The sequence below is a fragment of the Urocitellus parryii genome, chromosome 4, assembly GCF_045843805.1.
Source record: "Urocitellus parryii isolate mUroPar1 chromosome 4, mUroPar1.hap1, whole genome shotgun sequence".
Lineage (NCBI taxonomy): Eukaryota > Metazoa > Chordata > Mammalia > Rodentia > Sciuridae > Urocitellus > Urocitellus parryii.
In genome coordinates this window covers 200115332-200142722 of record NC_135534.1, presented here as the reverse complement: position 1 = coordinate 200142722, position 27391 = coordinate 200115332, and the positions used below count along the sequence as shown (strand labels likewise).

The window sequence follows — 27391 nt, the reverse complement described above, 5'->3', positions numbered from 1 at the left end:
TTAGTGTAGATGGTTACAATATCTGTTTTTTATTTATTTATTTTTATGTGGTGCTGAGGATTGAACGGAGTGCCTCAGACATGTGAGGCAAGCGCTCTACCACTGAGCTACAGCCCCAACCCCATCCATTTTCTTTTTGTGTAGCAGGAGTTTGTTGATATTGTTCCATTATACAAATATAACACTATCCATTGTACTATTGATGGACATATAAGCTATTTCTAGTTTTTTGACTAATATCAGTTAGGTGGTGTTATGTACTTGTCTTTTTTGGCTTGCACATGTACATTTGTGTGGGTATATAACATGGGTTGAGTTAGTGGGCCAAGGATTCTTTGTGTGTTCAGCTTTAGGTAGGAGAACATGCCAAAATTTTTCTACAGTAGTTTTTCCATTTTCTCTTTCTTCTCATGGTATACATGAGTTTTTATTGGTCATATATATCTTTTTTTTTTTTTTTTGCATCTTTTTGTGCTTCAGAAGGACTTTGTGCCACAGGATAATACTTTTTCGAGTTTACCTAATCAGTTGTGTATCTCTTTCATTATCTCTTTGAGGGAGATTTCATGTTTTACCTCTATTATCTTAGTACAGGCACAAAAGACATATAGTGAAGTTGCATGGAAAAATGAGTAGAAGTATGTCTGGAGATGGAATAATCTCCACAGTTTTTAGAAGTGAGAACTTACTGGTCTGAGTGGAATTAGAAGTGATGGAAACAGAGGGTGATAGGATTATTTAATCCAGGTGGAATGTGATCTGAATCTGTAGGTAATTGGTAGCCATTTTTTTTAAAGAGAGAGAGATATGATTTATTTTAATATTTATTTTTTAGTTTTCGGCGGATACAACATCTTTGTTTGTATGTGGTGCTGAGGATCGAACCCGGGCTGCACGCATGCCAGGCGAGCACGCTACCGCTTGAGCCACGTCCCCAGCCCTGGTAGCCATTTTTAGTTCCTGAGTTGGGAGAGAGTTATTTGAAAGGTGTTTTATCCATTGAATAAGGAATGTGTTTTTGTTTAGAGAAGTGTTCTCCGCCCCGAATTGGAGACAGATATACAAGATGTGATTATGTGACTTTGGTCAGTTTAATCTTGTAGTTTAAATTTTTTAATGAAATAGGGTTTTCGTCTTTCTTTTATCTTGTGATGATTGGAACTAATATGCAAATATGAGTAGATTTTTATAATTCTCTGTATATTCTTTGACATTACAAGATTCAAGAGTTTTGAAACACATAGTGTATGATATATGAAAGGAAATTCAGCTTCTGCTCTTGTAATCCATGTGTAATTCTATAGTATCTCTGGAGTGGTTCTGTATTCTCTTTTGCGTTGTTTTTTGTGCTAGCACTTTTGGTTCTGCTTACATTAGAAATAAATAAAACATAAAGTGGTATGAAATGTCTCATCTCTTAAGGCTTGTCCTACAAAATACACTGCATTGCTTTTGATAGTTTTTATTATAATAAAACATCAATTAAATGTAAATTAATAGTTAGCTTCAATATTTTTTAAATTTTTTAAAAAATATTTTTTAGTTGTTGATGGACCTTTATTTTATTTGTATGTGGTGCTGAGAATCGAACCCAGTGCCTCACGCATGCTAGGCAAGTGTGCTACCACTGAGCCACAACCCCAGCCCCAAGCTTCAGTATTTTTAGTCAAAAAGAAATGAAACCAAGAATAACAACAAGAACAACAAAACATTCTGTAAAGTTAAGTTGGAATTTGGATTATCCATATGAAATAAATGTATTTTCTTGCTTTATTCACCAAAAGGGTAGAAGCAGTGACAGCCAGAAGAGACAAACATACCTAGTTTTTAATTCTGTTTTTAATTCTGTTTCTCTCTAGAAGGAACCTTGAGAAATGGCTGATTCCAGGTGTGGGGCCAAAAAAGTACGGAGTCTGGATGGGTTTGATCAATAATCCAGAAAGTCACAATCCTTATTACCATAATCCTGAATGTTGAGATCCTTAAAGGTCAAAATCCCTAAAGTTTAAAATCTTAAAGAGGATCACAATTCCCAAAATATAACTCCTGAAAAAAGCAAATTTATTTAAAAATACATTTATCTTATATCTGAGAACATAAAACATAGAACAATGTATAGATCACTTTATATAATAAAATAGGCAATGATATACATATTAAAAAACAAATACTAAGGCATACTAGTGACAGTTGTGTAGGCATAAGTTATTATTTTTTAGGCATAAGTTATAAGTAGATAAACCCTATTCATGAAGAAATAGTTCACATAACAGATTGCATAAACAAATATCAATGTGGTTTGTAATTGCATGTACCAAGCTTTATAATTGTGGTCATTTGAATTACCATGACAGATAACCCAAGTCTTTTTTAAAATTACTGTTTTTATATATAATGTATATTTTTAGTTGTTGATGAACCTTTATTTTATTCACTTATTTTTATGCACTTATTTATATGCAGTGTTTAGATTCAAATCCAGGATTTCATACCTGCTAGACAAGTTCTCTACTGCTAAGCCACAATCCCAGCCCAACCTAAGTCTTTTGATGAGATTGATCAAAAACCTTGATGTTAAAACTCAGGGTGTAGCTCTGAGGTAAAGTGCTTGCCCAGCATGCACAAGAACCCTGGGTTGGAGCCCTAACACTGCAAAACAAAACAAAACAAACTTTAATCTTGTTGTTTTAATTTCTTTATGAAATGGGGCTTTCATCAACCTTGTAGTTTTTTAAACTAATATATTAATATGAATAGATGATTTCTTTTTTATACTCTGTCTCCTGTGGCATTACAGTATTCAGAATTTTGAAACATACTAATTAATGGTCACCCAAAAAACTGAAATTTGGAGAATTTTTATTTTTCATAAGTGAATATGTACAAAAAAGACATCTCTTCATTTGCTGAGGAAGTTTTATCATTTTCATGTATATGTACAATGCTTATGCACAAAGTCATCATTGTGAAAATGCACTTTCAAGGAGTCTGATTTGAAAAAAAATACATATAATGAATTAGGACTGTTAAAATTTTCTGCATAGTATATACCTTCAATATTGGAAATGATGCAAAGATGAAATGCCTAGTATAGTGAATTGTGTAAAATAATACAATTTAAAACAGTGTGTATGTGTACGTTGGCGGGGGGAGCTTAAAAAAAACCCAAAACTTAAAAAGAGAAATTAATATGAAAAAATGTATTGAAGGGTGATTATGGGCAGTTGCATAGAGGTAGTCTATAAGAACTGGCTGAATTTAACTGTTTAATTTATATTTTGAAGTCTTATATATGGATGAATAGCTGCTTTTGTTTTTTTTTTGTTTTTTTTTTTAAGGTCACAACTTTCCTTGGAGCATAGGTTCACAATCATTTTCAGTGTGGTGCTGCTCTTTTCAAAATTCTATCATCTGGTACATATCAAACATTCCATACTAAATTTTGTGTCATGCTTCTGTGGTGTTTTGGGTATATGGCAATTCATCCTGTTTGTGCTCATAGATAGGCCATAAATCCGGCAGAAACAATACTGGTGATAAACTAGCAACTCTGTTACTTAAGTGTCTTATCCTGTGGTGTACATAATTTATTTTTGAACTAGTCAATAACTTTGCTGGCTTCTTTAGGTAAATGCAGCTTCTCCTCTACCCCCCTTTATGGTGGTGGTGGGGATTGACTCCATAGGTGCTCTACCACAGAGCTACATCTCCATTCCCTTTTTTTTTTTTTTTAAATATTTTGAGACATGGTCTTATCAAGTTGCTGAAGCTGGCCTCAACTTGAGATCCTCCTGTCTCAGTCTCCCTAGGCTTTGAGATTAACAAGTGTGTACCATTGTGCCCAACCAAATGAAGCTTTAACTTATTAAAGGGTGCTGGAATTTCATGAGCCAGAAGGAATGCCAGTGCCAACAAATAACACGTTTTTAAATTAAAAAGTTTTTCTATTGGTATATTACATAGCAATAAGAAAAACTTTTGATCTTTTTTTTTTTTAAAGAGAGAGTGAGAGAGGAGAGAGAGAATTTTTAATATTTATTCTTTAGTTGGCTGACACAACATCTTTGTTGGTATGTGGTGCTGAGGATCGAACCCGGGCCGCATGCATGCCAGGTGAGCGCGCTACCGCCTGAGCCACATCCCCAGCCCCAAGAAAAACTTTTTAATTTAAAAAGAATTTGGCTTTTTCCTCCTCTTTGCCTTTTTAAAAATGGAAATTGTGGTTTTGGGGATTTTTAGGACTTCTACATTTGGGGATTTTTAGTATTTTGAGATTGTAATTTTGAGAATTTTAAACACAGTTTTGATCTTTCAAGATTTTAACATTTGGGATTATGGCTTTCAAGATTGTGTCATTCTAGATTATGATCAGCAACAGTCTGGGATATTTTATCAAAAAATAAGGAAAAGACTAGGAAAAGGCACAGACATTTACTTGTAAAGGCTACCACTCATCAAATTTGGGACAATTTGGGTATCACAAAGCATGATGGTAGTAGATATTGTATCACAGAGAGCTAGAGAACGGGACAAAGGGAATGAGAAAGATGGAGCTCTTTGCAGAAGATGGCCAGGTTATATATGTGAAAGGAATATGTAAGATTAGGAAATTACCTTTCTGCATACTCAAATGTAATAATTGGGTTCAAGCAAGTATCAGTGGATGTTTAGATTGTTGGGAAACAAGATATTCACATAGTTTCAAAGAATCATGTCACCATTATTGGTGAAAGAGAAAGTTCATATTATAGAGATCTGACATTTACTACCTTAATCAAGTAATTAAATTTAAGGTCAATGAACTGATATCAACTACCCTCAGAACTGAAACACCCAATATCACATATGTGTACATTGTTGCTAGGAATGAGGCAACAGTTAGAAGAATCAGCATGTGGGCATTTGGTCTGGACATGTAATCATTGACATGAAAAAACAAAGATAAAGGAGACTGTTCTAGCTTAAAAGAGACTAGATGAGACAAAAAATACTGTATGTGAATTTTGATTGCATTTCGGATTAAAAAACTTTTAAAAGATTTAGGAAACAGAGAAAATTTATTATGTCTTTATTGATATCATTGAACTGTTAATTTTCTTAGATGTGATAATGGTATTGTGATTGTGAGGGAGAGTGATCTGATTCTTAGAAGATGTAGAAGTATTTAGGGTGAGATGAGGTCAAGGGGACTGCAGCTTACTTTTAAATGGTTTCACAAAAAATAGTTATAGCACATGTGGCAAAATCTCAACTATTGGTGAAGTCAAGTGAAGGGTATAAAGGTGTTAATTATAATATTCTTGAACATTTTCTGAGGGACTTAATGTTTGAAAATGAAAGGTGGATTTTGGTGATCATGTGCTCCTTCCAGTGCCAGGAGAGTGCTGAAGATCCTGGGCCACTTGGTTATAGGTGGCCTCCAATGCTGCGGGATGTAGTTGGGGGACCGCAGCCCTCAGCACGCCTGCCCACAGGACTCGTTTGCCATCACAGGAAATTCTCTGCCCCTGGGACTGAGAGACACCAGCCTTTTCCCAAGCTGAAACTTGAGATACCTACCAGATATCTTCACACAAAGGATCTGTGGTGGCACAGGGCAGTTGGGGCTTCTGCCAGTAATAGGGAAACTGACTCAGTGGAATTGGCTCAACTGGGACTGCTGCTAGAAGAGAAGTCCTAGCCGGTAATTGCCAACCCAAACAAGGCTGAAGAAGAGCAAATATGCCCAGGGCCCCAAGAAGAAGAAGAGGTATGGGCACTGATGCTTTGCCTGCAGGCCCACTACGCCATGGAGAAGATGGAGTTAGTTAGTGTGTGAAATCTGGGAGGGGCGTTGGAGGGTCAATCCCATATAACGTACTTCTTGAATGACTGAAGGACAATGACCATCTGCTACATGGCCACAGACCACTCATGCCCTCATTTTGGGCTTGCTTTATGAGCATCTTCTGGGCAGCTGATTCTTCCCCTTGAGGAAACCAGTTTGCTGGGCCAGCTGGGATTTTTGGCTCCTGGGATTAGAATTGGAACTGGCTTCTCCCTGAAACCCTTGCCTGGGTATAATCGATGCTGCTTCTTCATGAATGAACCCCCTCACACTCCTGTTGGAGAGAATTTTCCATGGACACAGCTTAGTAAAAAGATGCAGGCTTCATATGTCACCAGCTGCTGACCCACCGCTTTGATGACAGCACCCCTGTGCACCTTTTTAGTTTAGTTGGGCAGCCCTCAGTCAGTGGCTTCTCACAGATTACCAGAAGCCTGTACATCAGCATTGGTGTGGCTGCCAATAACAAGCTCTTGCTATCCAGGAATCAGATCTCTTCAGTCATCAACGTCTCAGTAGAGATGGTAAATACCTTCTTATGAGGATATCCAGTCCACGTGTGTGCCTGTGGCTGATGTATGCATCTCTCAGACTCTATGACTTCTTTGAACCCTTCACCCACCATATCCACAGTATGGAAATGAAGCAGAGCTGTACACTGCTACACTGTGCCAGTGGCATGAGCCACTCAACCACTTTGTACCTTTCCGACCTCTTGAAGAACCCTGTGGACCTAGTCATGTCAGCCCATCATCCAACCCAACGGTGGCTTTTGGGAGCAGCTCATCTACCATTCAGCAGTATGACAAGAATACTGTACACATGGTTAGCTCCCCAGTGGGAATGATCCCTGACATCTATGAGAAGGAGGTCTGTTTGATGATTCCACTATAAATCATCCCCCAAACTCCTGCTTTAGGGTCAGCTTTTAGACCTGTTGATCCTATATCAGGATCTGAATTTGAACAATCTTTGTTGATACAAGAATATACCAGATGATGTCTTTTAAGGGCAAGAAAAAAGAAAGTGATGCCACAGCTTTCAACTTTGGAATTCATATCTTTAAAAGATTAAACTCAATTGTTAGATGGTGAAGATACGTTTTCTACCCTATGAGTGGCAGGGCGTGGCTGCTGGCCAGAGGGTGAAATGAGGCAGATGATATCTTGGACAAAGACACCAGTGCCCCAATGCCTGGAGTCCTGCTGCCCTTACCTGGACTGGAGAAATGAGCCTGCTGCAGTCCTGCTTTGTTTTTTCAAACCCAAAAGCCAGAACCTTAGGCATCATGACACCCCCTGAACTTTTCACAATAAGTGGATAAGTGGTCTTCACTAGTTCTCTAGGAATCTTAGGGGCTCCAAAGAACTGCACATCCACCACAGTGACCCTATTCTAGTTTTCTAGATAAGGTTTAACACAGAATATAGTTTTCAAATAAACATTCCACTGTTATTGAAATAAAAGCAGCCTCTTCCACATACTCACAGGACCTGGCAACCCCTGGAGCCTTCTACTTGTTTCGTGCTGTTTCTCTTTTTGGGAATCTTAACCATGCTTAGACCAAATATGTATTTCATGGCCTCTCTTCAGGAGAAAGTGTTTTTTGGCATATTTTTGGGTATAGTGCTCTTCTGGTTTTTCCACACTGTCTATTGTCATTCAGAGAATGTCTCACATAGTTTTTCCAAACTGGACTATTCCTTAATTGCTCTCCTGATTATGGGGAGCTTTGTCCTCTGACTCTTATTACTCCTTTTACTGTTCCCCATAGCCTCGATTCTTCTACCTCTCCATCATCTGTGTCCTGGGTATCTCTGTCATCTTTGTGGCATAGTGGGACTGGTTTCCCACTCCTAAGCACAAGTAGAAAAGAGCAGGCATATTCCTGGAACTTGGCTTGAGTGATGTTATACTCACCATGCACTTCATTATTAGGGATTTATCAAGGCCACTACAGTGGGCCAGATGGGCTGGTTCTTCCTCATGGCTATGATGTATATCATGGGAGCTGAACTTTATGCTGCTTGGATTCTTGAGCTCTTTAACGTGGTTTAACACTTGGTTCCAGTTGCATCAGATTTTCCATGTCTTGATGGTTGCAGCAGATTTGGTCTACTTCTGTGGGGTCTCTAACCTTCAGGAATTCTGATACGGCCTAGAAGGTGGCTGTACTTCTCTAAGCCTTCCCACCTTGGGGTGGAGGAGGAACTTCCCTAGTGCTTTTTCTTTTTCTTTTTTTTAATATTTATTTTTTAATTACAGGCAAACACAATATCTTTATTTTATTTGTATGTGGTGCTGAGGATTGAACCCAGTGCCTCACACATGGTAGGCGAGCACTCTACCTCTGAGCCCTGCTCCCTGCCCCTGAACCCAAGTGCTTTTAAAAATAACTTCTTTGTTGAAGTGACAGGAAGAGTCCGAATTGCATGTTTCTAGAAGAAACTTCTTAGATAATTCAGTGCCAGTCAAGCTTCAGCTCTTTTTCATAGCCAGTGGGCAATAAACTTTCCATTTCTAGCTGGGGAGGGTGGGATGGTCAACACAATTATCACCCTCCTAGGCAGTTACCCACCCACAACAAGCATGAGAACCACTCCAGATGAAATACCAGATGCCTATGTTTGTTAATCTGTTCAAAGACACAGAAAAGCTGAAACCCTGTAATATCTTCCCTGGGCTTCCTGAGCTTTTCTAAGGCCATGTTGTAGGGGCGTAAGCATGGTGATCACCAGTTCAGAGTCTCCCTAGGAGAGCAGCTGAATTCGGGTGCCAGGTGTGGGGACCAGCTAGAGATGAGGTCTGAGAGATAAAGAAAATGAATGGAAGGGAGCAGATCATGTGAGTCCTTTTAGGCCCAAAACCTGTACTGTGAGTGAAATGGGAAGCTGTTCATTTTTTTTTTTAAATATTTATTTTTTAGTTGTAGATGGATACAATGCCTTTATTTTATTTATTTATTCATTCATTTATTTGAGAGAGAGAATTTTTTTAATATTTATTTTTCAGTTTTCGGTAGACACAACATCTTTTTATTTTATTTGGTGCTGAAGATTGAACCCAGCGCCCTGCGCATGCCAGATAAGCGCGTTACCACTTGAGCCACATCCCCAGGCCTTTATTTATATTTATGTGGTGTTGAGAATCATCAAACCCAGTTCCTCACACATACTAGGCAAGTGCTTTACCACTGAGCCACATCCCCACCTCCATATTTTTCTTTAAAAAAATTTTTTTTTTCTGTAGTTGTAGATGGACAGCATGCCTTTATTTGATTTCATGTGGTGCTAAGGATTGAATTCAGTGCTTCACGTATGCTAGGCAAGTGCTTTGCCACTGAGATACAGCCCCAATCCCCTGTAGCACACTTTCCAGAAACAGTTATAACCTTTTTCTATCTTTCTTGGGCCTTGATCTGCTTACATAGCAGGAAGAATACAGACACCAAATTTTACACAGCACAACTAATCATGGAAATGTGTCCAGGCTTCAAATAACTTGAGTTTTAATTTTTTTTTTCTTGGCAGAGTAAGGTAAAATTAAACTGAGGAAAGATATTTAATATTTAATACTAAGCTCTAAAAAGAAACCTGCTGGGGTAAATGGATGGAGTTGGAGAATATCATGCTAAGCCAAGTAAGCCAATCCCAAAAAACCAGAGGCCAAATGTTCTCTCTGATAAGTTGATGCTGATCCATAGTGGGAGTGGGGGAAGGGGAAAAATGGAGGAACTTTGATTGAACAAGGGTGAGGGACAGGAGGGGGAAGGGAGTATGGGGACAGGAAAGGTGGTGGAATGTGATGGACATTATTACCCTAGATATATGTATGACTGCACATATAGTGTGACGCTACATTGTGTACAGAGAAATGAAAAATTGTGCTGCTGTTGTGTACAGTGAATCAAAATGCATTCTGTCACATATACCTAAATAAATTAAAAAACAAACAAACAAACAAAAAAACCCCAGAACAACAACCTGCTGGGATGGGATTGTGGCTCCAGTGGTAGAGCAATTGCCTAGCATGTGTGAAGCACTGGGTTTGATTTTTCAGTACCATAAATAAATAAATAAATAAATAAATGTTCATCAACAAAAATAAAATATTAAAAAACCTATCATTTCTATGTTTCCTGATGCTAAGACTATGATGATAATAAAAGTAGAGCAGGAAAAAAAGGTGGATTTTAAAAAACGTTGATAATAAAATGTGAGAGTCTAAAGTATTTTAAGACATCATATAATTCAACCTCTCATTTTCCTTTGGGGAAAAAAGTGCAGAAATAGGAAACTTGTTGGAGGATACACATCTTATTATTGAGCGAACTTAAAATGCATGAATTCCCTATCATTGCACCCAATGGTGGACGTAGATGGCAGTGTACATCTTTGAATTATTGTTAATAGATACTATTATTAATCTTTATCCTGGCATTGTATGCATCTTAGAATCCCTTTACCCCTTTTCAACCTATACTTAATTTTATTTGTATACTTTATTCTAAATACTTAATATATAGAATTAGTTAAAGTATTAAATACTGTTTTAATAATAGTAGAGTTGTTAGTATTGACTAGGATTTACCCATATTTGTAGCATTTTCTCAGCTGTTTTCGTGTCTGAATTTCAGACCTTTGATCTTTTGTAATTTTTTTTACCCTTAAGAATACCTTTTAGAATTTTCTCTTAGTACCAGTTAGCTGATGGTATAGTCTGTTTTGTTTTTCTGAAAATGCTTTTGCTTGCATTCATTCTTGTAGGAATATATACATTGGGTATAGAATTCTTTATGGGCATTTTTTTTAAGCACATTAAAGATGCTGTTTCTCAGTTTTCTAGCTTTTATTATTAACACTGAGAACTGTCAGTCTATCCCTTCTTTCAAGGTAATCTATTTTCTCATTTAAATTTTGTAACAACTCTGAGATGTAGGTTTTACTTTTGTTTGTATAGACGAGAATATAAATTTAGGATTATTTACCACTGTCAAATAGTTAGAAAATATTAGATTAGGTCTGGGACTGTAGCTGAGTGGCAGAGCGCTTTTTAGCATGCGTGAGGCACTGAGTTCAATCCTCAGTACCTCATAAAAATAAGACATTCTGTCTATCTACAACTACACAAAAAAATTAAAAAATGGATTAGATTAAAATTCAGGTCTGTCACAAAAATCTTTTACTTTACTTACTTTGCCTTACTAGCTCTAACTAAGTCAAAATGCATTTTCATCTGTTTTTAACAGTATTTTTTTCAGCTTTTGTAGGTATACTAGATTTTGAAGCATAGTTATAGCCCTCAGCTTATAGTTTGGAGAAAAGCATATTTAAAGTTAAAATATGAGGTTGTATGTAATTAATAATGATAGCTTATTGTAATAATAAGAGTTTATGCAAACAATTTCAGACTGGACCTGTCTTATGAATGAGGTGGAATTTGGTTTGAATCTCAGGCAGAGTTTGGGGTGAAAATTGTAGAGGTTATTTTAGTCAGGAGTAAAGTTATGAAGAAAGATGTAGAGGAGTGAATGATGGATTTGAGGGACTGATGACAATATCAATTTAGCTATAGTTGAAGTTTAAATATTGTTTTTGGCTATAAAATTGTATGTGAGATGGGTGCCTTGTTATGGAGTACCATAAATTTTGTTTCTTCATCATTTAGGGAATAGGTAGTATTTTGAAGAATTGTTTGGGAGGGGGGTGATTCAATGATTATTTAGAGGACAACAGCTTGACTTTATATTCCAACCAAAATTTCAATTACAGCTTTGTCAGTTTCTTGCTTATATTGTGGGTAATTTAGTTAACTTTTCAAAGTCTCCCGTTTTCTCATTTTTAATTGGAAATAATAGTACTTACTTTGGAGGGTTGTTATGAAGATTAAATGAAATAATATGTGCAGTGTATTTAGAACAGTGCCTGGAACATAGTAAGCTCTATTTAAGTGTTAGGCATAATCTGTTATTATCATCTTAATCATTACTAAATGCATGTTAATATTCACCCTAATGTCTGGCATGTGGGTAATCACAATTCTGGTCACCAGTAGAATACATATTAGTAACCAAATTATATTTTAATACTTCTGTATTTAACAGCAAATTAAAACCCTTAAAGTTGTATTTACTGTATAACTAACAGTTCACTTAAAGGTTATTTCCCCCGTACATCATTTTGTTATTACATATTCTGTGTCATTTTAGTTCACTCTTCAAAGTTAATTCATTTTGTTAATAAAAACAATGGTGAAGCAAAGCAAAGCAAACATTCTAAGAATTGTAGAAAAAAGGAAAGAAGTTACTATTAGTTCAAATCAAAAAAGAAATCCCTAAAAATGTCATAAGAAAAATGTGGTTGCTCAATTTGGAAATATCATCTGTGGACACTGTTTAATTTGAAGTATTAAAGAACTGCCTACTCTGTTAAAATTTTATTCCAAAGGAAATTTTTTAAAGTTTTTGAAGCATCAAGACTAATAGGCAAGAAAAGCGTTTACATGACAGTTCATTAATCTTTAAGAAGTTGAAAAGGAAACATGTGGCAGAGAAGCCAGTGTGGATTTGCAATATTAAAAGGCTACCATCTTCAAATATTGTCATGACGGGCAATGGGAAATAATGTGAGAATGGGCACCACTTATTATTTATTTATTTATTTATTTAGAGAGAACTTTTAGTATTTATTTTTTAGTTTCGGCGGAAACTTTGTATGTGGTGCTGAGGATTGAACCTGGGCCACACGCATGCCAGGCAAGCACGCTACCCCTTGAGCCACATCCCCAGCCCCACCACTTATTTTTAATAGTAGATGAGTTCAGCATTAAATGCTTTTAGGGAAATGAATGAGTAGCTAATTGTAATTTTAAGTGAGGTTTAACTTTATCATGTGATTGTTTATTAAGGATCATGTAAATTTGCATTGGCTAGAGAATTTGCCTTTCAGTGGACATTCTGTAAGTCCAGAAGAACTAAACACATGGTGTATTTCTTAAGAATGTATTATAGGTCTGCTCTGGTCTGTTACTAGTATTTCTTTTTTTTAATATATATTTATTTTTTAGATTTAGGTGGACACAATATCTTTATTTTGTTTTTATGTGGTGCTGAGAATCAAACCCAGTGCCTACCACTTGAGCCACATTCTATTTGTTTCCATAATCCTTTTGTTTTTTTATAAATTGGCAAACGAGTATTTTTGAATATAGCCTGTTATTCTTGGAATAAGAGACTTTTCCCCCCTTTCTAATGTGCTTTCCCAACCTTTAACTCTCCTGTTAACAGATTTTCCATCTATTCCATAATTTTTTAATATATATTTTTTTAGTTGTAGTTGGACACAACACCTTTATTTATTTATTTTTATGTGGTACTGAGGATCAAACCCAGCGCCTCACATGTGCTAGAAGAGCTCTCTAATGCTAAGCCACAACCCCAGCCCCTATTCCATAATTTTGAATAACATTTTTTAAAAAAACCCATCTTATATTTTCATATGACAATATCATTTAGGTTTGTATGGCTATTATTCATTTTTATAGTGATTCTTAAAGCTGCTTTTATCTTTTAGGTTGACTTTGCAGTATAAATAATGCTAAATGGGAAACCTAGCTTTACATTTTATGTTACTGGATGATCATTTCTTCCTGACTCCTTAGTTCATTCATTCTTTATTTTTTGTGGTATGGGGATTGAACACAGGGCTTGCATATGCTAGGCAAGCACTTGACTTTTGAGCCACATCCCCCACTCTTAGAGCAATTTTTAATTGATTCATAATAATTATGAGGCAGATAAGGTTGCTATATTTTACTTCAGGGCATTTTAGTTTGGAGGACCACAGGTTTTGGCATATAGCATACTTGGGTTCAAATTGTAGATTTGCCCCTGTGTGCCTTTGGACAAGTTATTTAATTATTTGAGTTTCTGTTCTTAATTCTTAAAATGAAGACAGATCATATGGTTTTCCCCTTGTAGTGTTGATGTAAATGTTAAATTACATGATTAGTGTAAAGCATCTTGTCTATTCTGTGAAACATGGGAGATCAAAAAATGAAGATTCATTTGTCAAGGTGGTCAGCTTACAAAGTTGGTCATGCAATTGTGCATGACATTGTAGCAGTGCTTGCTATCTATGTGAACAGTTCTCTTAAATGAATTATTTGGAAATAAAGTACCCTTTAGGATGACTGTGGTCAGCATTTCAATTTTAAAGCATATTCCTGTAAACTTGGATTTGCTTCTCAGTAAAAAGTGGTAAGCACACTGAAGCTATGGTCATGGTGTGTAAAATGCTTAGAGCTGGTAGAGAGAATCAGTGACAAGACTGTTTTTAAGTTATGTGTCTAGCTGTGCTACAGCTCTAGAGAATGATGAGGACTTGCACATATTATCCACCAGAGGTATTAAAGTCATAAGTGGGTTGTCAGTCATTTATTCATTTGTTTATTGATTTGACAAATATTTGAGAACCTATTATCTAGGTGTTATGATATGTACTAGGAATGTAGCAGGGAAAAAAGCATATCTGGCTTCAAGGAACATGTACATAGAGAGCTGATAAGTGGTACAACATAAGACAAAACTGATTCAGTGAGAGCACATAGAAGTGTTCCTTAATTGAGTCCAAACTAGGCATAGGGTTAGGAAGTGGGTAAAGGTGTCAAGATCAGGGGAGATGATTCCTAGGGAGAAGGCATTATCTATGTTGAGTGTATGGTTATTGTGGAGAGTTATGATCATTTCTTTCATAACTTAAGAAGTTAAGGATGGTATTTTGAAAAATTTAATTTCAAGGGATAAACATTTTATTAGTGAGAGTAGGTAGTTTATTATAGAGTAAGTACAGTTGAATATTATTTTTAGCAGAAGAGTGAGAAATCAGATTTATGAAATAGTTTATTTTAATGTTATTGAGAATTGGAAGTAGAAATAACTTCGTAAAGGCAAGAGTCTGAAATCTCACTTGGAAACTTAGTGCCTTCTTGCTCATGCAGTTTTAGAATATTACCAGTACTGTATTTATTGAGTTCTCATAATCAATGCAAGAAACATTCATTGGACTATAAGTGAGGTTTTCATGGTTCAGATCCCTATCCTGATTCCAAGCATTGAAAATTAAGATCTGGGAGGCCATAATGAGTTGGGGAGCTATGTAGGTAGTACTTAAAAATTGGACTTTGGAATCACGAAACTGACTTAGTAACACAGGTTATGAAACATAAGCTTGAATTTATATCTTTGAATCTTGAATTTATATCTTTGCTCTGATACTCACTAGCCCTTGATTTTGGGCAAAATATTTAATCTTTCCATTGAGCTCTTTAAAGACAAGATTGTCCAGTTTTAAAATAACTCTGAAGTATGGGGGGTGGGGTTGTGGCTCAGTAGCAGAGTGCTTGCTTAGCACTGGTGAGGCATTGGGTTCAATTTTTAGCACCATATAACAAATGAAATAAAGGCATTCTGTCCATCTGCAACTGCAGAAAAACTTAACAACAACAACAACAAAAAACTCCTCTGAAGTAAAGTGGTTATTCAGAGATGAAGAACCTGAGATTGAGAGAATTTGTATGTTTGCTCAAGGCCATTAACCCTTGAATGGTGGTAATCACTATTTAGACCAGAATCTCTGATTATTAATGAGGTGGGTAAGGAATAGGGGCTAAGATGCGGATACCAGAAACTACAATGCAAAGTAAGCTTATGGATTTCAAGTAAAATTTTGTTTTTAATTTTACTGGGTGCAGTGGTACATGCCTGTAATCTCAGCTATTTCGGAAGCTGCGACAGAAGGATCACAAGTTCCAGGCTGGTTTCTGCAATTTAGCAAAACTCCGTCTCAAAATTCAAAGTTAAAAGGTCTGGAGGTGTAACTCAGAGGCAAAGCATACCTGGGTTCAATCCTGAATTCCAAAAAAACAAAACAAAACAAAACAAAACAAAAAACAAAAACAAGAACCTCTCCCCAGGATTTTATATATACAAAATATACTTAAACACATTAACTCACTGACACATATATGTGTGTGGGTGTATATACACATATGTTGGTATATGGTATGTTGGTATATGTATTCCAATCTATGTATGTGTATTATAGATTTTTATTTATTTTAAGATTTAAATTTTTTTTTTAGTTGCAGATGGACACAATACCCTTATTTTATATGTTTATTTTTATGTGGTGCAAGGGATTGAACCCAGTGCCTCACGCATTCTAGGCTCTTACCACTGAGCCACAACCTCAACCCCCAGATTTTTATTTTTGTTTGTTCATTTGACTATAAGTAGGTTCAGATGTTGCCAGAAAGGAACTAAAAAGTGCTTTGTGAGCACAGAAGAAGAATTAATTTTATGTTTGGGATATGATGAGGGGAGGCTTTCTGTGGAGCTGGCATTGAGGTGGGTGGGATTTTTTGGAAGAAACTTTATGGCATTATGAGTCATGAAGGAGCCCCATGTCTGCAGACAGGTGATCTGGTTCAAATTCTGCATCTGCCATTGACTAGCTGCTTGATCTCAGATAAGTTATTTCATTCCTTGAAATGATCAATTCCTCTGTGCAAGTGATATAATTGTAGTTTCCATAGAGGGTTTATGTGGATTAAATGAAGTAATGCATGTAAAATATGTAGCTGAATGCTTTGCCATTATTACTATTAGGGATTATTGGGAAGGTCTTTTTAGGCTGAGGGAATTTAGCCTGTTCTGTTTTTCTGTCTTAATAATATCAAGTGGTTATACTTTTCCTTTTATTAGTCCTAAAATAATGGATATTTAGAATTATGGAAATTTAGTAGTATTGTTGAATTGCAGAATTTGTTAGAGACAGAAAGGACCAGTAACAAGCTCATGGTGTATTGTATTACTGTTCCTTGAGTTCAGAAAATTGGAAGATTAAAGGGTAATCTTCCTCTTTTAGACATTGTACTTTTTAGACTACTTCCTGAATGTTAGTTATTTCACAGTAGCCTTGGGGAGCATATCATGCAGGAGGTATTATTTTTCAGAAAGCAGAATTCACGGAGGCAGAAGAAAAAAGGTCTTTATGGCTGTAAATGGCCATCCAACATTTAAGTTTGTCTTTTCTGTCTGCCAAATGTTAAGACTTTGAACTACATAGGATTGTGATGCTGAATTTATTTTGCATAATGCTGTATCAGAATTATTTAATAGAATGTTATATGGAAATATTTATTTAACACTCAAATTTATTCACTTGTAGCTTTGTTGATTGCTACTGATAATGTAGGAAGGAAGTGTTCCTATTTCTAGATTACCTTTAATGTTCTTAGAATGCTTATTTGGGGGTTATTATTCTTGATAGTGATGTAAAGGGTCTAAGGAAAGCCTTGGAGACCTGTGAGTGTTTGACAAGTGAATAACAACACTTAAATGACTGAATTCATTTCATATCATTTGCTAGCATTGTTTGTTCTATCCCTGTGTTTCTCTGTCTCTGTCTCGGCTCAGTATTACCCGATGATTGGATAGTTTAAAGCCTTGCAGCTAATAAGTACATTTATTTAGAGGTTTGAAGTTTGTTTTTACAGTAGAAATTTGGACAAGAGGACCCTTTTCACGTGTGAAAATCATTGTTCTTGAGTACTTACCAATTATTGCTTCCCTCGTGAACTGTCAGAGATAGAATATAAAGTTCTATAAATGCCATATTAACTGGAAGAGGATTAAATGCAGCAGTCGAAACTCTTTAGAACAAATTCTTTTTTTTTTTTTTTTGAGGGGAGGGAGGTATGCATATGCACACACACACACACACACACACACACACACACACACACCCCTACCCCTACCTCTCTTAATCACTGAGCCACATCTTCAACCCTCAACTCACTCAGTTGCTTATTAGGGCCTCACTAAGCTGGCTTTGAACTCTGGATCCTCCTGCCTCAGCCTCACACCTTATAGGCAGGTATTCTTATAGGCTATGTCCCTAGCCCAGCAACTGTTCATAGTCAAGTAAATTTGACTTAAAAAAAAAATGTGTGTGTGTGTGTGTATAGAGAAACACACACACACACCTCACTTAAGAGGACAGAAACTCAATTCAGTAAAAATTTAGGCCAAACAACTTTAAAGGATGGATAATGAATCAGCCATAATTCTTGTTTTTGACATGATCTCACTGGCCCATGTATAGACTATTTTTAATTTTACTTTTAAAACTTAGGCAGCTGTTTATTCACTACTGGGGAAAAAGGTAGGTACGTAGTATTCTACATCTGACTGTATAGATTCTCTTAACCATTCTATTCTATGCCTTCCCCCATAGAATTCAGTCTTGAATTCTGTCTTCATCATTTCCTTGCCTTTTTTTTTTTTTTGTGGGGGGAGATACTGGGGATTGAATCCAGGGGCACTGAACCATATCTCTAGCCCCCCCCCTTTTTTTGTTTTCTTTACAGACAGGGTCTCACTGAGTTACTTAGGGCCTCACCAAGTTGCTGAGGCTGGCTTTGAACTCTGGATCCTCCTGCCTCAGCCTCCTGAACTCCTAGGATTAAAGGCGTGTGCCACTATGCCCACCTTGCTTTCAGTTTTTGTATAATTTTATCACATTTATACCTATTAGAAAAAAGCTTTTTTAATTTTGGTTTTATTTTATGAAATAAAACAATTACTCTATGATTTAATCATTTGGGATTTAGCATTTTACTTAATATTGTATTATTAAAATTTATTCTTTTTCCCCCTCTATTGCCAGAGATTGAACTCAGGAGTGCTTAACCACTGAGCCACATTCCCAGCCCTTTTTATATTTGTTTTGAGACAGGATTTTGCTGAGTTGCTTGGGGCCTCACTAAGTTGCTGAGGCTGGCTTTTAAATTGTGATCTTCCTTCTTCACCCTCCCAGGTCTCTGGGATTACAGGCTTGTGCACTGTGCCTGGCCAACATTTATTCTTATTGTTACATATCATTGCAATTCATTGATTATTTTCTGAATAAAAACCTTTTTTGTTTACATATGTTTGTATATATATCTTAATTCATTCTCCTGTGTTATGGGCATTTTGCATGTTTTCCAGTTCTTTTTTTTCCCTATTGTGAGCAGTTTGCTATGAACATTCTCACATGTCTCTTGAGGTATAGGTATACATCTCTCTTGATGTAAAACTAAGAGTAAAGTCCCTGGATTATAAAGTGTGGTGGTATTCAGTTTGCAGAAATGAGACCAAATATTTCCCCCAGCTACGATGCATAAAAAACCATGGGATCTCTGTCCTTTTTAGCTCTTGCTTCTGAGACTTTTTAATTTTTTGGAGCTTGAATGGATGTAAAATGGTATTTCACTTTTATTGCATTTATTTGATTACTTTTTATATGAACATTTCTTTCATTTTTATTGGCTTTGTGTTTTTTTTTTTTTTTTTTTTTTTTTGCTGTGAAATGCTTGTTCATCCCTACTCCCCACCACCTGAACTCCTGGGTTGTTTGTGCTTTTATTTCTGATTTTTAAGACTTCTTTATATTCTCCATGCTTACTTTTTGTTGGATGTATATATTCTAAAACTCTTTCTGGTTTGTAACTTTTCTTTTTATGTTATGTAGAATAGACACACACACACACGCTATATGTATATCATATATATTTTATATACATTTTGTGTGTGTATTGAGAGAGAGAGAGAATGCGCACGTGTGCACATGCGCATGTGTGTGTGTTTGAGAGTGTGAGAGAGATGCTGGGACATTTCTAGACCCCTACAGTTTTTATGATGAACAGAAGTTCTTGATTTTAATGTACTCAGATTTATTTTATAGTCACACTTCTTGTGTCTTTTAGAAATAATTGGCTTTGGGCTGGGGATGTGGCTCAAGCGGTAGCACGCTGGCCTGGCATGCATGCGGCCCGGGTTCGATCCTCAGCACCACATACCAACAAAGATGTTGTGTCCGCCGAAAACTAAAAAATAAATATTAAAAACTTCTCTCTCTCTCTCTCTCTCTCTCTCTCTCTCTCTTTAAAAAAAAAAGAAATAATTGGCTTTTCTTTTTTTTTTTTTCATATTGTCAGTGTTTGTTACCACTATAGCTGACATTTATTTAAAAAGTTTCAAGATTGCAGTGGTAGAACAGCAGAAAAGAAGAAAATGAAAGCAGAATGGGAAGCATTTTAGAATACATATACACATGTGTGTAGTGTGTGTGTGTGTGTTTGTGTTTGTGTTGCCTATCCCCAACACCTAGATAAAAATAATTTGTTAAAAGCTAGATTCACATCTGTGTTTTGAACTCAAGTACCCTAGAAGGGTTTACTAGTCTACTAGCATTGCTAAATTCTCATCAGTGTATGTTTCTTGAATGATTTACCCTTTCTCTCAGCCCCTTCCTTCCTTCCTTCCTTCCTTCCTTCCTTCCTTCCTTCCTTTCTTTCTTTCTTTCTTTCTTTCTTTCTTTCTTTCTTTCTTTCTTTCTTTCTTTCTTTCTTTCTGTAGTGTCTGGTAAGAAAATGAGTATGACCTTTACAGTCCATCTAGACAAAATTTTAACGGCTACTACATGTATTCATGTTATTTATTTTAGAAAATATTTCTTTTGCTAAACTTTAAGAAATTTATATTAATCTTCTGTAATAAAACATTTTAAAAATAATTCTTTATACCCCAATTTTAAATTTAAAAAATTGTTTCACGTAAATGGTATTGTGCTAGGCACTCAGCTTATCAACAGCATTTGTGTGATAAATCCACATACCACCTGTCACTTCTATATATGCACTCTGTTCTCTAGCAGATTGGAAATCTGGAGTCCCCTGTCATAGTGCTTGTGCCCTGCTATGCTTTTTTGTTTGTTTGTTTGTTTTTTAATCATCATCCTATGCATTTTATTTCTGTTGTTGAAAAAGTTACACAGAAGAACTGTGCTTTATTAAAGGGTATGATTCATTGCCAGTACAAGGTTACCTTTTATTTGTGTAGTGCTTTAGCAAGAGCTTTTATGTGCATTTTCTTATATTTAATTCTTACCTAAAACCTATGTAACTAGCAGGGCAGGTTGTAGTCCTACTTTTGGCTAATACTGAGACTCAAAGGCATTATGTTAGCCTTTTCCTGGTACATGTAGGCACTTTGTATTTGTTGGCTGGTAGGCTGGGTGTATGTATGGATGGATAGATGAATGAATAAATGAATGAATGGCTAGTTATTCTTACTCTAATACTCTTTGGATTACAATATAGTTTCATTCTTCACTGTGCCTCAGCTGAGATCTTGGTAGTTTTAGATGCTAAAATATTAATTAAGACTTTCGCATCTGGGTATGATAGAGCAACCATAAACACCAAGAAACTAGAAAAAATATATGAAATAACCCTTTGACCTTTGGGCAACAGACAGCACAGACTGTAATCTAAGTGTGCTAAGGAGGCAGAGAATTGGTTTGGGCTAAAATTTCAGGGTAGAGAAAAGGAAGCTGTATAGAAGAGGCTCACAAATGTTTGTATGTGAGTCCCTTGTGAATTTTTGACAGAGGGCTCTTCATTTTGGGGAAAGACTATGGAAGGTTTATCAGGTGGCTGCTACAGCATTGGCAGTGGAACAGAGAGAGTAAAGGTGTATAGTTGGGGGATATTGGCACTATGCCCCAGCCACAATTAAGAGACCTAATCAATACCACAGTCATCTGGTGATACAGCAAACTATAGCAATAAAATTTTACTAAAACAAACACCTGTTCATTTATATAATGTCTCTGGCTAATTTTGCATTACTGTGATGAAGTTCAGTATTTGCCACAAATATGGTATGGCCCACAAAGCAACGATATTTACCTTTTGGCCCTTTTAAGAAAAGGTTTGCTGATTTCTGCTCTAGGCTAAGGCCTGCTGTGAACCCAAGCTTATAGTCAGTTTCTGACAAAGTCTTCAGGGGAATCAGAACTTGGAGATTGATTTATGTCAGGGTGGAGGAACTTGGGAAACATTTTTGGCTTCCTATAGACCTGCCTTAAGAAAAGCATTACTGGGGCTGGGGCTGTAGCTCAGTGGCAAAGTGCTTGCCTAGCATGTGTGAGGCATTGCTGTTCGATCCTTAGCACCACATAAAAATAAGCAAATAAAATAAAGGCATTCTGGCCACCTAAAACGACAAAAAATTAGAAAAAAATAAAAAGTATTACTAGACTTTATACCTTAAAAAAAAAAAAAGGAAAAGGTTTTGGGAAGCAATATTTACTGTGTGCTTTGGGATCTTCATAGTAGTGATAGTGACTTTAGTCTTAACCCTTTGATACTTTCAGTGTCTTTAATTATTACTTCTCTAGATAACTCAAAATATGTCTCATTCCACTTTAAAAAATAAAAAAATTCTTCTGGCTTCTACTTAGTGTCAATATTAGTTTACATTAGTTATTTTGCTAATCCTTAAAGGTTAAGGGCAAAGCTAAAGTAGTTTCCTGCTAAAGTTTCCTTTTGTTTTTGAATATTTTGTTCTTGAACATAATTTCAAAAGTCTTTTTAAATTATAAATTGTTTAAAAGCATATAGATAATGGAATATGATAAATAACTGTGTATTCACCACATGCAGCTTTTCTACATTCTAATGTTCTGCCAAACTTGCTTCAGATTTCTGCCCCAAGAAATAGTAGCTCATCTGTACTGCATATGTATTCCTCCCTGATCTTGTTTTTTTTCAGAGATAACTACCCTCTTGATTTTTTTTTGTCATTACATTGAATGTTTTTATACTAAAAAAGTGTATATTTCTCTCTATAAATTATATGTGACATTTGGGGATTTTCAACCTCATATGAAAAGCATTAATTTGTACATATTATTTTGTAAGTAGCTTTTCCCCTCAGCATTGTCTTGAGTTTATGCATGATAAAATGGGTCCCAGTTATTCCAAAGCTACTCAATTTATGATCATCCTTTTCTTGTTGATGGGTGTTTAGGTTTCTAGTATTTTGTGATTATAAACAGTGCTACAGAGAACGTTGGTGTTGCTGGGTTTATGTGTTGGTGTTTTTCTAGATGTTGTAGCCAGAAACAGTTTTACTGCAAATATCCACATCTTTGAATTTATTAGTTATTATTAAGTTGCTCTCCAAGGTAGGTTTAGAGTTTTACTTGCTTTGGTTTAATGCAGTTAGACATAATCCCAGCAGTGCAGAAGGCTGAGACCAGGAGGATTGCTAAAGCCAGCCTCAGCAACAGTGAGGCACTAAGGAACTAAGTGAGACCCTGTCTCTAAATAAAATACAAAATAGGACTGGGGATGTAGCTCAGTGGTGGAATGCTCCTGAGTTTAATCCCTAGTTATTCCCTCCCCACAATTTACAGAATGTTGAATCAGTTTCATATGAAATGTGCTTAGAAATTTTTCATTTATCATAGAATCCTGTCTAACCAAGCAGTACCTAGAAAGTAATCTAGGTATAGTTTCATCTTTTTATTTTATAAAAAAGGAATTGAGGCACAGAGAGGTTGAGGTTTGTTAAAAATTGACTCATTCATTGGTAGCAGCTCAAAGTAGAACATAGTTCTGACCATAAATCTATTACTCTTACACTGATTATATTGTATGCCTTATCTTATATTTTTCTTTTGTCCATTATCTCTCTCAGTTTTTTAAGTTTTATAGGTACTTTTCCCATTGGCTTTTCATAAATATCAGTAATGCTAATCTTGTGATTTATGTCAGAGCCTATTCTAAAAGGGGTTTGTGAAAGGGTTGAATTATAATATCAATACTTGAGCCAAAGATATTGAACTGTTCTGAAAAGCTACTTGTCTATTTTTTCAAATTTTTTATTCTAATTTGTTATATATGACAGCAGAATGTATTACAATTCATATTATACATACAGAGCACAATTTTTCATATCTCTGGTTGAATATAGAGTATATTTACACCATTTGTATCTTCTTACATGTACTTAAGGTAATGATGTCCATCTCATTCCACTATCTTTTTTACCCCCTCTCTTCCCCTTACCCTATCTAGGTCATTTAATCTTCCCATGCTCCCCCTTCCAACCCCAGTATGAATCAGCCTCCTTATTAGAGAAAACATTCGGCATTTGTTTTTTTTGGGATTGGCTAACTTCACTTAACATTATATTCTCCAACTCCATTCATTTACCTGCAAATGCCATGATTTTATTCTCTTTTATTGCTGAATAATATTCCATTGTGTATATGTACTACATCTACTGAAGGGCATCTAGGTTGGTTCCACAATTTAGCTATTGTGAATTGGGCTGCTATAAACCTTAATGTGGCTGTGTCCCTGTAGTATGCTGTTTTTACGTCCTTTGGGTATAGACTGAGGAGTGGGATAGCCCGGGTCAAAAGGTACTTCTATTCCCAGTTTTCCAATGAATCTCCATACTGCTTTCCATATTGGCTGCACCATTTTGCAGTCCCACCAGCAATGTATGAGCGTGCCTTTTTCTTCACATCTCACCAACACTGATTGTTATTTGTATTCTTAATAGTGAGAGGAAATCTTAGAGTAGCTTTGATTTGCATTTCTCTAATTGCTAGAGATGTTGAACATTTTTTTCATATATTTGTTAATTGATTATCACCTTCTGAGAAGTGTCTGTTCAGGTCCTTGGCCCATTTATTGATTGGGTTATTTGTTTGTTTTGGTGTTTAGCTTTTTGAGTTCTTATATACCCTAGAGATCAGTGCTTTATCTGATGTGCATGCGGTAAAAATTTGCTCCCATTCTGTAGGCTCTCTGTTCACCTCACTGATTGTATCTTTTGCTGAGAAGAAACTTTTTAGTTTGAATCCATCCCATTTATTAATTCTTGATTTTTTTTTTTAACATTTATTTATTTTTTCTTAGTTCTCGGCGGACACAACTTCGTTTGTATGTGGTGCTGAGGATCGAACCCGGGCCGCACGCACGCTAGGCGAGCGCGCTACCGCTTGAGCCACATCCCCAGCCCTAATTCTTGATTTTAATTATTGCTCTATAGGAGTCTTATTACAGAAGTAGGGGCCTAATCTGATATGATGGGAGATTTGGGCCTACTTTTTCTTCTATTAGATGCAGGGTCTCTGGTTTAATTCCTAGGCCCTTGGTCCACTTAGAATTGAGTTTTGTGCATGATGAGAGAGAGGGGTTTAATTTCACTTTGTTGCATAAGGATTTCCAGTTTTCCCAGCACCATTTGTCGAAGAGGCTATCTTTTCTCCAATGCATGTTTTTGGTGCCTTTGTCTAAGATAAGATAACTGTAACTATGTGGGTTAGTTTCTGTGTCCTTTATTCCGTACCATTGGTCTACCAGTCTATTTTGGTGCCAATACCATGCTGTTACTATTGCTCTGTAGTATAGCGATGCCACCTGCTTCGCTCTTCTTGCTAAGGATTGCTTTAGCTATTCTGGGTCTCTTATTTTTCCAGATGAATTTCATGACTATCTTTTCTATTTCTATGAGGAATGTCATTGGAATTTTGACTGGAATTCCATTAAATCTGTATAGTACTTTGTAGTATGGTCACTTTGACAATATTAATTCTGCCTATCCAAGAACAAGGTAGATCTTTTCATCTTATAAGGTCTTCTTTAATTTTTTTTCTTTAGTGTTCTTTAGTTTTCATTGTAGAGGTCTTTCACCTCTTTTGTTATATTGATTCCCAGCTACTTGTCTATTCTGAGTAAAATACATAATTTCCAATTGTGGCAGACAGTGCCAGAAAGAATGAATTTTGACAAGAATCTGGAAATTAAATTATTATATTATTGAAGGATTTAATAGATTTAATTTTTATCACTTTTGTATAAGAAAAAATTTCCTGTATTGACATAATACTTAGTGAATCTGGTTTTTTTGCAAAACCAATTTACTTTGCCAAGATAAAAGAAAATGACTTTTATTTGTTTTAAAGTTGGTAATTTTATTTAAAATTTTTTTTTTAATTTTACACATGGACACACTATCTTTATTTTCTTTGTTTATTTTTATGTGGTGCTGAGGATTGAACCCAGTGCCTCACGTGTGCCTGGAGAGCACTGTATCACTGAGCCACAACCCCACCCCTAAAATTGGTAATTTGAAACATTACTGATTGGTTATAACATAATTGTACGTTATATTTGTGTTCATTCTGTCTTAAGATGTGGTTTCTTTGCCTTGCTTTGTTCTGCAGAGAGGTAACAGAGGTCTTTTGAGAACCATTGACACTGTTTGAAGCTTGTTTTTACCAAGGTGTTTTTTATTCTTTAGTATTAAGTGTGATATAGTGTAGAAGGACAGAGAATACTTGAATTTTTAACTGTTTCTTGGCACATTACCCCCCCCCCCCTTTGTTTGGTCAGAATTGTCTTGACATTTGTAAATTCTAGTGTCCGATGACCTCTACAGCCTTGTAGTCAGAGGAAAATAAATAGCCTCTGTAGCATGTATAGTTCTAGTGCTTTTAAATGTCTAATCATGTTTTAAAGGAATAGATGTGAAGTTGGGCTTTTAAAAGTTCACTATGCAAAATTAAATATATACCTGCTTTTTGGAGACAGTAATGTGTGAGGGAGGTGTTATGTGGATATTGGGGGTAAACTAGCAGGCATACAGGCCCAGGGATGCCAGTGTGGATGGAGCACAATGAATGAGGAGACAGAAGATGAGGCCACGAACTTAGTGGAAAGCAGATTCTTGGAGCTTTTTAGCCTTGAAGTATTTACTTAAGAGATGAGGAACTATTGAAGGGTTTTGAGCAGAAGAATGTTATAACGCAAGTTAGATTTTTAAAGGAAAACCTTGGATGCTTTTGCTGAGAATATACTCTAGGTGGAGAAGCAGGATAACTATTAGTATAATCTAATTTAGTGATGTCCTTGGCTCAGACCAGGATCAGACTGGTGTAGGGTAGAAGTAGTCAGTTAGAAGGTAAAAGTGTTTTTGATGGATCATATTATAGGGGGTGTGAGAGGAGACCAAGAGTCAAGGATGACTCCTGAATTTCTGGCATGAGCAATCAGAGGATTGAAGTAGTTATCTCTTGGGAGGAACAAAGTTTGTGTGTGGCAAGGAGAGAGAGAGCTCATGTGAGAGTGAGCACTCATGCCAAGAGTTAATTTTAAGGAGACACTAAGTTTAAGATGATTGTCAGATGTCCAGTTTTATATGTTGCTTATGTATTTTTTTTAGAGAGAGAGAGAGAGATTTTTTTAATATTTATTTTTTAGTTTTCTGCAGACACAACCTCTTTGTTTTGTATGTGGTGCTGAGGATCGAACCCGGGCCGCACGCACGCATGCCAGGCAAGCGCGCTACTGCTTGAGCCACATCCCCAGCCCTATTGCTTATGTATTTGAGTTTGAAATTCAGGTTGGTAGAAATTTGGGAGTCCTCAGGGTACATGCAGATAGTATTTAAAGCCTCAAATCTGAATGATATTGCCAGCGGAGAGTAGTGTTAGATTATGAAGAGATGAAGTCAGGGGGCTGAGTCCTGATGGCAAGCCAGTACTTAGAGGTGTGGAGATAATAAGAAAAGGAGACCTCAGTGGAGTAATGTAAGAAGTTTGAGGGCTGGGGATGTGGCTCAAGCGGTAGCGCGCTCGCCTGGCATGGGTGCGGCCC

General features: G+C 36.2%; 1 protein-coding gene and 2 pseudogenes across 5 annotated transcripts in view; all 3 read left to right on the top strand.

Moving 5' to 3' along the window:
• Strbp (spermatid perinuclear RNA binding protein) overlaps window positions 1-27391 on the top strand; it is a 160829-nt gene that overhangs the window by 41386 nt on the left and 92052 nt on the right. The window lies entirely within an intron of this gene.
• On the top strand, window positions 5357-8461 carry LOC113181078 (adiponectin receptor protein 1-like; annotated as a pseudogene).
• LOC113181012 (dual specificity protein phosphatase 18-like) lies at window positions 6185-6721 on the top strand (annotated as a pseudogene).